This window comes from Trichomycterus rosablanca, chromosome 20 (assembly GCF_030014385.1).
Source record: "Trichomycterus rosablanca isolate fTriRos1 chromosome 20, fTriRos1.hap1, whole genome shotgun sequence".
NCBI lineage: Eukaryota > Metazoa > Chordata > Actinopteri > Siluriformes > Trichomycteridae > Trichomycterus > Trichomycterus rosablanca.
Window position 1 is genome coordinate 5,541,137 of NC_086007.1, and position 11,754 is coordinate 5,552,890.

The following is an 11,754-nucleotide window of genomic DNA, read 5'->3' on the forward strand; positions in this document are numbered from 1 at the left end:
CTACATAGTGATACCAAACCAAAACAAACATAGAGGAAGCACAATACAATCACTAACAAGAAAACCTCACACACCCACAGACTGAGAAACAAGTCTAGGTGTCTCTCAAAGCTCTGAAACAAAAGAAACAAGGATGTTTCACATACAGTGTATCACAAAAGTGAGTACACCCCTCACATTTCTGCAAATATTTTATTATATCTTTTCATGGGACAACACTATAGAAATAAAACTTGGATATAACTTAGAGTAGTCAGTGTACAACTTGTATAGCAGTGTAGATTTACTGTCTTCTGAAAATAACTCAACACACAGCCATTAATGTCTAAATGGCTGGCAACATAAGTGAGTACACCCCACAGTGAACATGTCCAAATTGTGCCCAAAGTGTCAATATTTTGTGTGACCACCATTATTATCCAGCACTGCCTTAACCCTCCTGGGCATGGAATTCACCAGAGCTGCACAGGTCGCTACTGGAATCCTCTTCCACTCCTCCATGATGACATCACGGAGCTGGTGGATGTTAGACACCTTGAACTCCTCCACCTTCCACTTGAGGATGCGCCACAGGTGCTCAATTGGGTTTAGTCCATCACCTTTACCTTCAGCTTCCTCAGCAAGGCAGTTGTCATCTTGGAGGTTGTGTTTGGGGTCGTTATCCTGTTGGAAAACTGCCATGAGGCCCAGTTTTCGAAGGGAGGGGATCATGCTCTGTTTCAGAATGTCACAGTACATGTTGGAATTCATGTTTCCCTCAATGAACTGCAGCTCCCCAGTGCCGGCAACACTCATGCAGCCCAAGACCATGATGCTACCACCACCATGCTTGACTGTAGGCAAGATACAGTTGTCTTGGTACTTCTCACCAGGGCGCCGCCACACATGCTGGACACCATCTGAGCCAAACAAGTTTATCTTGGTCTCGTCAGACCACAGGGCATTCCAGTAATCCATGTTCTTGGACTGCTTGTCTTCAGCAAACTGTTTGCGGGCTTTTTTGTGCGTCAGCTTCCTTCTGGGATGACGACCATGCAGACCGAGTTGATGCAGTGTGCGGCGTATGGTCTGAGCACTGACAGGCTGACCTCCCACGTCTTCAACCTCTGCAGCAATGCTGGCAGCACTCATGTGTCTATTTTTTAAAGCCAACCTCTGGATATGACGCCAAACAAGTGGACTCAACTTCTTTGGTCGACCCTGGCGAAGCCTGTTCCGAGTGGAACCTGTCCTGGAAAACCGCTGTATGACCTTGGCCACCATGCTGTAGCTCAGTTTCAGGGTGTTAGCAATCTTCTTTTAGCCCAGGCCATCTTTGTGGAGAGCAACAATTCTATTTCTCACATCCTCAGAGAGTTCTTTGCCATGAGGTGCCATGTTGAATATCCAGTGGCCAGTATGAGAGAATTGTACCCAAAACACCAAATTTAACAGCCCTGCTCCCCATTTACACCTGGGACCTTGACACATGACACCAGGGAGGGACAACGACACATTTGGGCACAATTTGGACATGTTCACTGTGGGGTGTACTCACTTATGTTGCCATCTATTTAGACATTAATGGCTGTGTGTTGAGTTATTTTCAGAAGACAGTAAATCTACACTGCTATACAAGTTGTACACTGACTACTCTAAGTTATATCCAAGTTTCATGTCTATAGTGTTGTCCCATGAAAAGATATAATGAAATATTTGCAGAAATGTGAGGGGTGTACTCACTTTTGTGATACACTGTACATCTTCCTGCGTGGGTGAAACAGTGATATCAACACAGATCCTGCAAAACTTCTCACTGTCAATGAAAAGTATGTCAGTAAGTTTATATGTTCTCCCCGTGTCCATTTGGGTTTCCTTCTTGTACCAGTTTACTTCTACCTTTCAAAATCATGTAAAAGATAAACTGGCAGAACGATTGGCCTGTTGTTCAGATGGGCGGGACTAAGCCGGATATGGGTCAGAACAAGCTTTTATCATGGTATCATGGTATCGTCATGTTACGAGCCGGGCGGCACGGTGGCTCGATGGGTAGCATTGTCACCTCACAGCAAGAAGGTCCTGGGTTTGATTCCCAGGTGAAGCGGTCTGGGTCCTTTCTGTGCGGAGTTTGCATGTTCTCCTCGGGTCTGCATGGGTTTTTCTCCAGGAGCTCCAGTTTCCTCCAACAGTCCAAAAACATGCAGTGAGTTGGAGATACAAAATTGTCCATGACTGTGTTTGACGTTGAACTTGAACTGATGAATCTTGTGTAACCAGTAACTACCTGTCCTGTCATGAATGTAACCAATGTGTATAAAATCCATAGCATGTTATGAAAAAGAGGTTTGAGACCTCTGTAAGGCAGTGAGTGTATGTGTGTATGTATTTGTTTGAGTACACACTTTATCTGCTGTGGGTTTGTCCCTTTACTTTTGTCACTATATAATTAAATAGTCAGGCAGCACATTAAACACAAAGAGAACATGTGGCTGCACATAAAAGCAAGGGGCACTGCTTTACCCATCATGCACTGCAAACACACAGATGCACTTTATGTGCTCTGATTTAGTGATTCAGCATTTGGTGTGACATTACAGATTTTTTTTTAATTCATTTATCTTTTGTAAGTAAGAAAGACAATAGAGGGACACTCGGGTGGCGCAGCGGTAAAACATTCTACCCCATCAGTGCTGAATCTCAGCTCTGCTGTTAGCCAGACAATAAGTGGCGTGACAGGGGAGAAAATGCCAGAGGGATTCCTTCGTAATTGCTGCAATTATACCCTCTGCTGGCTGGTCGATGGCGTCTGCACAAAGACGGGGAGTAATTAACTCTCTGTGCACGATACAGATCTCCATATAAACCCACCTCATGCAGATAAAATGAAGCGGTCGGCTACCACGCATATGTTGGACAGGGCGACGTGTGTAGTTTTGGCCCTCCTTGGTCAGAAATGGAGGTTTGCAGCAGTAGATGTAAAATACGACTTGGTAATTGGATACGACTAAATTAGGAGAACAAATTGCTGATTGAATGTAATAATGACATTAAAACATGGCATTACAACTCTAATAAACAGTGCTAAGGTAGCGCAGTGGTAAAATATGCTAGCACACCAGAGCTGACATTTCAAACTCATCATTTTGAATGATTGGCTGTTGTTCAAGGGCAGGGTGCCAGAGGGCTGCTGGCGCCTGCATAGAGTCGAGGGATAATGGGGATCAGGGTGTGTCTCTCCATACTCAAAGCTGATCCACATATGAAGTCACCTCGTGCAGGTGAAAAGATGCAGTCGGCTACTGCACACTTGTCAGAGGGGGCGTGTGTTAGTCACGACTCTACTCAGTCAGAGTGGAGGTCAACGTCAGTGGGGAGGAAGCGTAATGCAGTAGAGTGATTGGATACGATACAGAGTGGCAGGACAGAAGTCACTGTTGTGTAAAAGTCATTTGTCAGCCCACTTGGAAATTAATCTCAGATGAAAATTGAACTCTTTGAGCAGAACGAGCATTTTGTGTGGTCAGAAACACTGCAGATTACCTGGCTAATAATAATACTTTCCCTATGGTCAGACCTGGTGGTGGCAGAATCTCGCAGTAGGGGTGCTTCTCAGCAGCAGGAACACACAGACTGGTATGAATACATGAATGCATGAAAGCAGCCAAATACAGGAACAGGTACCTCCTCCAGAGTACACGCAAACCCATTTATTCCGTTTTATTTACCATTCTCACTGAACGTTATCTCATTACCATGCGCCAGGCTCACCCAGCTCACCCAGGCCCTTCAGCGTAAACACACTTCCTACCAGGACTCTGAACAGCAACACACCAAAGTCTCTGCTGGGTTCCATTCAGTAAAAACCTCAGGGCAGAAGGATGCACTGATCTCTGCTTTATTCTCTGAGCTCACTGTGGTTTTTCCTGCGTTGTTCAGTGCCTCAGGACGTCAATGCCCAATCTGTCCTGTTTCAGCACGACTTATTCTTCTAGGCTTTCTAGTTCGACCACAAGTTTTTCTCCTTTTTACCTAAAATCTTTCCTCGTGTGTGTGTGTGTGTGTGGTGAAGGGCAAAGGGACAGTGAGAGCTTTTATGAAGTGTTTTCTCCTCTAGAGCGGAAACTGTTTTGGAACTTGAAACAGAATTTACATTATTAAATATTCATAGCTTGAAGAATATTTTATCAATAATATTTTCTATTTGTCAGTTCAGTACCCTCTTCTTCCTCAATCATGCTTTTGTAATGTGTGCAGCCTGTGGTTCACACTGTGTTGTTAAATAATGCACAGACGTTTCTGGAAAGAAATGGCAGCAAATGTTGCTCTAAAAACTCAGTGTACTTTTCTGCATTAATGCTGCTATCACAGAAGAGTAAATGACCTTTGCCAAGGGCACTGACACATCCCCATACCACACCATGACAGACCCTGGTTTTAGGATAACAGTGTCAATTTCTTCCAAACAGATCTGAAATACTGATGTTTCCACTATGTGATGGTCCATCCCAGATGCCTCAGAGTCCAGAGAAGTCGACACATAAGGCTTCTTTTTTGTACAGTAAAATTTTAATTGCTGTTTTTGAATATAACCACGTATTGTAGTGCTTGACAAAGGTTTGCCAAAGTAACCCCTCACCCATGTAGTTATATCAGCTGTTGTTGAGTGGCAGTTCTTGACACAGTGCCGTCTGAGGGATGGAAGATCACGGGCGTTCAGCTTAAGCTTGCACCCTTGGCCTTTACGCACTGAAATTCCTCCCGATTCCTTGAATGGTTTAATGACATATGCACTGTAGAGGAAGAAATATGCAAATCCTTTCCAGTCTTTCTTTGAGGTACATTGTTTTTAAACATTTCAATCATGCTTCTTTTCACGCATTTGTTGACAAACTGGAGATCCTCTGTCGATCTTTGCTCATCAAAGACTCGGCCTTTCCTGGATGCTGCTTTTGTACCAAACCATGATTACAATCACCTGTTCACATCACCTGTTTAGAATCACATCATTAATTCGTTTTTTTACCTCATTACTAGCCCTAAATTAAAATGAAGTTGAGCAGACAAAACATGAAATATCTTGGGTTCTGCAATCAAATAAAAGTTGAAGTAAATGTAAGGAACACTGCATTTTTATTTTATTAGCATTTTCCATAGTCCCAACTTTTTTTGATTTGGGGTTGTAAGAAACACTGCAGTTTTATTTGCATTTTACATACTGCGTAAACTGTGATTTGTTGTTGTATGTATTTATATAATATTCATTTTTAGGCATGACAGGGAGGTGTTTTAGCACTAACACATTATAATGCAAAGGAATTTGTTTAGTCATTAAGCCTGTAGTGCATTTTGTCCAAGCTGTTTCCTTCAGGAAGAGGTTCAATAAAATGCAGAAGTGCTGTTTAACAAGCCATAAAATTAATTACACTTCCATGCAAGTCACTTCCCTTGTTGAGACTTTCTAACAACAACAATTACCCTTCTGGTTTTCCTTGAAAATATTTTAGGCTTTTTTTTTTAATTAGGGACAAAATTAATATGCCATTCAGTTAAATTAAATTAAAGCAAAATGGTGTTGTGAACATCCAAAACAAGCCTCTTTTACACTGGATCATTAGAACAGAGACTTCCTTGCCTGAAAACAACTAATGAATAAATAATAATGAATTAATGCCTGGTTAATTATATAAATACAGCAATTTAGATCATTGTGCTGCAGAAGTTACTATAATGTTTTAATGTGTGGTCTTTTTCCTTCTAATTACTTGTAAGTGATTATAACCAACATCTAATGACTTTTATGTGCCCATAAATGGGACTGTTTTGATTGCAGGCATTGAGAACAAATGGTAAATAAGAAAATCTGTTGCATTATGCTGGGAGAAAATTTGCTTGGACTGTAGGATCCAAATCCAAGAACTAACAAAAAAGGTCTGCCATGGGTGATAAACTCCCGGAACAAAGACAACACTGTCCATATTAAAGCAAAATTTACATTGCCATGGGTATTGCAGACAGGGTGTGCAAAAACCCTAGTTGTATGTAAAGCTTGCTTGACTGTGAATAGTGCCACACATGATAGGTGGTTCTTGGATTACATTTGATCTGGTCAAATTTCTCATGATAATGTGACAATCTGGCTATTTAACAATAACCAGTTACTGTATCTATAATATATGGATGGACAAAGGAATGGAGACGCACGGACGGACAGATAGATAGATAGAGGCTGTCATAATTTCAGCCCTAGAGTACAATACAATACATTTTTAATGATTTTAAACACAGTGATGATGCTGGACACTGCAGTAAAGCAGAGCTTTGACCAGCCCCAAAGTGGCTATAATATGCCTGCATCACATGTTTGAAGACTTGCAAACGATTGTAGCCTATTGTAAATGATTGAGGAAATAGTACCATTACCTAATGTCAATTTATAATCATTTGTTATTGTCTTATTGTGACATGCCTGGATGGTACAGTGGTTTGATTATATGAAGCGATTAATAATAAACCTGACATTTGCAAATGCATGAATATGTCTGGTTTTAAAAGCAGTGTTTTACTGTGATGGATTAATACCCTGTCTAGGCTGTATTCAGTGTTCCTGAGAAGGTTTAGAGGTCAGTGTGACACTAATCAGGATGAAAGAGAAATAAATAAATGAATGAATAGCTTATTTGTGGTTCAATTTTAACCACATATTTAATCGTATATGCTAGAGAGGTATCTTCAATATAAGAGGTCAGCAAGCAAGAACACAATACATAATTAAATACATATGCATGCACATACATCAGTTCTTATATATCATAGCTGTGCATAGTCTAATCTGATCATAACTTGCATGTACACACGTTTCAGCAGCACTTGTAATCTTTTATACTATATTCTAGGACATGTGATGAACTACTTTAAACCACAAAGCCTAATGCTGCAAACTGCAAACCACCATCTGTGTTGACAGGGCTGTATGTTATTGTATGACAGCTCTGATGTTATTTTACTGTGTAGTATATTGTGTGCTTTTCTTTATTACCACTTCTGATGCCACCAAAAAGCACATCTCTACACTGTTTTGCAGATATTTTCTCAGTTTAACATTTTTTTTTCTTTTTTCTTTGATCAAACTTGCTTCAACTTAGTTTCATTCATGTGCATATAATAGGGTGGGTTTAATAAGGGCACGTCAGATTTCATTTATATGTAAATGAGCCACACAGACCTGAATCGAATCATGAAGTGTGTTTAAATAGGTGCTTGTTTTATGAATCAGATGTGTAGAACACACGACATTCTGAGTGCTCGTTTATGTGCTTGTTTTTATACAACTTTGATGAAAAGGGACAGTGTGTGTACCTCTCATGTATCATGCGTTGGTGGTGCGATTCATCGTTATGTCATGTATTCAAAAAAAGTACATGAAATTGGAGCAAACATATTTAACTTCATTTTATTTGACTTGCAGCCATCATGATAAATTAAATATGAAATATACAGGGTGAGTCAAAATTATGTTAACACTTGAATAGTGGAAACCATTTATTCACAAAACATACTTCATATCTGTAAGATGATTTACTGGACAGTCTCAACCTGTTCGCCATCATGTTCAACACACAAAACCCAGCATGCAACAGTATAATTTAAAGTCCGAACACATTTTGCGGGGAATAGATCCATTAGTGTTAAAATAATTTGGACTCACCTTGTAAATAGTGGTGATTCATTATTGGAGTATTATTTTAAATGGGTTTTTGTTAGCTGTGCTTTGCCACTTGTCTATTAGTTAGCTGGAAAAATGTTAACTGGTGCCACACATTGGTGCCATACCACCACAGTTTATTAATACTAATGTGGTGGGCATTTATTTTCTGTAGGAGGTGAAGGTATCAGGATCAGGAATTGAGTTTTTATTTTTGCACATAATTTCTGATACTGTTAAACTGCCATTTATTTGTTGAGTAAAACTGTATAAAATCAATAGCAAACATTTTATTGAGGCAATATATTTCAGTAAAATGGTGCTGTTTCATTCCTCAGTACAGTTATAGAGACTCATGCCGAAGTGTGTTGTGGACCAACAGCGCCAAAATAACTCGACATTTAAGGGTAGTATAGTGTAAGAATACTAAAACATTAAAACAACACCAAAACTATATACTAAAATGTAGCAGAAATGTTATAAATAGAAATGTTGTTGGGTGTGCATTTGCTTGCTTGTATTTTCCCTTCAAAATCATGGATAAATATGGAGTGGCTCAACAGATCAGGCTTTGAGAATGTACTTCATGAGAAAGCCTGGCTAGTAATCATTATTACAGTTCACAAGTGTTTAGTGGGTTGAGTTTAGAGTTCTGTGTGGAACAATGGAGTTTCCCCACATCAAACATTAAACAAGCCGTTGTTATGTTTATAGAATAAAACACCTTTATTTGTCATATATACATATACACCTGTACAGTACAACGAAATTCTTTCTTCGCGAACTCCTGGAGCAGAGAGGGTTAAGGGCCTTGCTCAAGGGTCCAACAGTGGCTGTATGGCAGAGCTGGGATTCAAACTCTCAACCTTTCAGTTGATAGCCCAAACTCTACCCACTAGGCTACCACTGACACAGGTGTATAAGATTTTATTTTATACACCTGTTAGCAACTTATTGCACTCAATAAATAGAAGTGGTGTCCATGTACTTTTGACCAATTAGTATATCACTACTGATTTCTTTAAATATATTATGCTATTTCATATTTCTGGATTAAGCACTATAATTATATAACCTCTCTGGTTTCGGGGAGGGAAAATGGAACAAAATGAGATGGTTTTAATAAAATAGCTTTTAGTGGAAAACCATGTCAAAGAGGTGAAATGATGTGAACAAATTATTGTGTATAAATGAAATGGGCATTTATCCCACAAGGCACTACTCAGATTCTTAGAAAAGGCTGAAATGCACTGTGGGAGGTATGTTAGTACCAGGAGAAAGATCAGCACCGAGCCTTCAGTCACACCCTGGGTCGAACAGCATGGCATCACGGTGTGTGCGTCTGTGGAAAAGCTGAAAGGATAAAAAGCAATTACAGCATTTCAACTTTGCTGCAGGCACTTTCTGTATCAATGAAAAAATGACATTTTAATAATGTAACATTTAATAGAACAGTTTTGGGTTAAGGTATAAATTTTTTTTTTCTGAATTAAGGGATTGTAATTTAACAGGTGTAACCTTGGAAAATTCATTGCAGCAGTCTTAATAAATACAAGAGTATAGATTCAAAACAGCATGAAGGGGGAAATAAAATCAATGTGGGTTTAAATGTATGCATAGCTCTTTTAGAAACAGTATAACCACTTAAATTCATTTTTAGAAGCCACATTGTTTCAGTCAGGATTAGATTGTACAGTTGAAAATAACACAATTACACTGTGGGTTTTTCCAAGCATCTGCTGGGTCTAAAATGTACATACAGCAACTTATTATTTTTAATTTTGTAATATATTATATTATAATTTTTTAGGGTTTTATAAGATAATTTAAATTTGAGGCATGGCTTCCTTATTCCTAATTAGTGATTTTGATGGACTCTAGCTGGTATCTTCTTTGTGCCCGCAAAAAACTAGGGCTAGTTTGACTGCACTCATTAAAAAGTGGTTGGGAAATGGGGGTACCCAGGTGGCACAGCGGGATATTCCATTAGCACACCAGCGTTGAAATTCTGAACTCCTTGGTGCAAAACTCGGCGTTGCCACCGGCCAGTCGGGCACCATCTAGCATAATTGGCATAACTGGCAGTGCCTGCAGCAGACACAGTTATGCTAGGGTGCAATGACCGGACTATGTGGGTGGGGTCTTCAAATGCTGTGTAAGGACCCTGATTAGCAGATAGAGAGGTGCCTGTGCAGCGTGCATAGGTGAAAAAGGGTTCCACAAAGGGCTGCGCGCGGGTCAGAGGAGGCGTGAGCAGCAGTATACCCACCTCGACTGCAATCAGGGATCCTCCAGCAGCGGAAGACAGATTGACTACATTAAATTGGGAGCAAATGCATAAATAACATAGAAAAAAAGTGGTTGTGAAAACATAAAATTGAAATAAATAAAATTGTTCAGATTATCAGATAAAATCTTAAAACCACCAAAGAATGTCTCACATGAATTAAATTTTACATTTTTAAGTGCATTATGCAGATTTGAATAAGTAAATGGTAACATGCAACCTGTGTAATAAGCTACAAGTGCAGGATGCTTAACCAAGTTAACTAAGTCACCTCTAATAACAACTGTGGAGGAGACTTATATACATGCACTGATGAGCCGAAACATTAGGAACATCTGCCTAATATGTTGTCAAAACAGCCCTGACCCGCCAAAACATTACCTCTAACAGACAACTGAAGGAACACTATGGTATCTGGTACCAGTGCATTAGCAGCAGGTTCCCTAACTTGTATGTTACATGGTGAATCGTCCTACAGTGCATCCTGGTGACATCTTTTCCACAGGTAAACAAAGCACGTGCCCAGCTGTCCACATGATTTTAAATAAAATAGAAATTGGAAGTGGACATCTGAGCAATGAGAAAATTGACATGTCCAACAAATCCTGTGTGATGGTGGAAGAGAGTTAGCATGGGAAAATTAAGGGTTTATTGCACTGTACCTCATCACCAATATTAAAATGATCTGCAATTTAAGCCACAGAAAACCTTCTGTTGGTCAGTACCAGATGTCACAGCCTTTATGTCAAGTTAATGTCTTCACAGTGTCTCAAAGCAACTTTACAGAATCAAGGACCGACAGACCAAAAAACCTAATGAGCAAGCCTAGGGTGACAGTGGCAAAGACAAACTCCCTTAAAATTACAGAAAGAACTCTTGAGAGGAACCAGACTCAGCAGGGACCCCCAGACTCCTTGGATGGCCTGGAGAGTCTTAGCTGCCCAATAACCTGGCAGCATTTTGTGGCTTTTTTGTTTTGTTTATTTGTTTGTTTAATTTATTAAGTATTGAAAGATATGTGAAGGAATTTTTGGAGTAAAATTAGCCAGTTGCCTTTTAAAATGTTGAAGGTAAAATTTGACAAAATATTTATTTACATAAAGTACCAAGACCCCAAAAACGATCTCTAGTAGATTAATAAAGCATTTCTATTTTTGTTTTACTTTAAAACTACAAAGGCATGCAAAGAGGACTTCAATGTTGCTAAACAGCTTACTCAGGATTAGCCCAGTGCTAGCACCAGCCTGCTCAGCTAGTCCAGAAGAGATTACATGTAGGTGATCACCCCAGTGCCTTGTGATTTCTTATACAGGATAAATAGTCAAAACCATTTTCCATGTTACGTTCAGATGTTTGTACAGTTGAGTGCTTTATTATATATCAGTAAATCTGCAGTAAAGGTCTGAACAGGAAGCTCATTTTACTTATCTTGCTAGCTGCTGACATTTCTGGGAACAGAACACCATATTTATCACTTCTTTTTTAAAAAGCTGACAGGCGACAGCACACTTTCACATTCAGCTGACACCAAGGAGAACCCTGCTTTCAAACTGACAACCTTGTAAACAGTCCGATACGAAACAGGTGAAGAATATTCATCTCCGTAACACAAATACGAATATAAAAAATCTCGTGACTCTAATTCCTCTATTATGCATGTGACAGTTACAATGAAGTGGTCATCATAAGAGTCTCAATTTGCGTTATTAGATACTCTGTAATGTATGTAATAGCAGCCATGTCAAATTGTCACAGTATTTTAGAATAACCATTACAATTTAGTTAA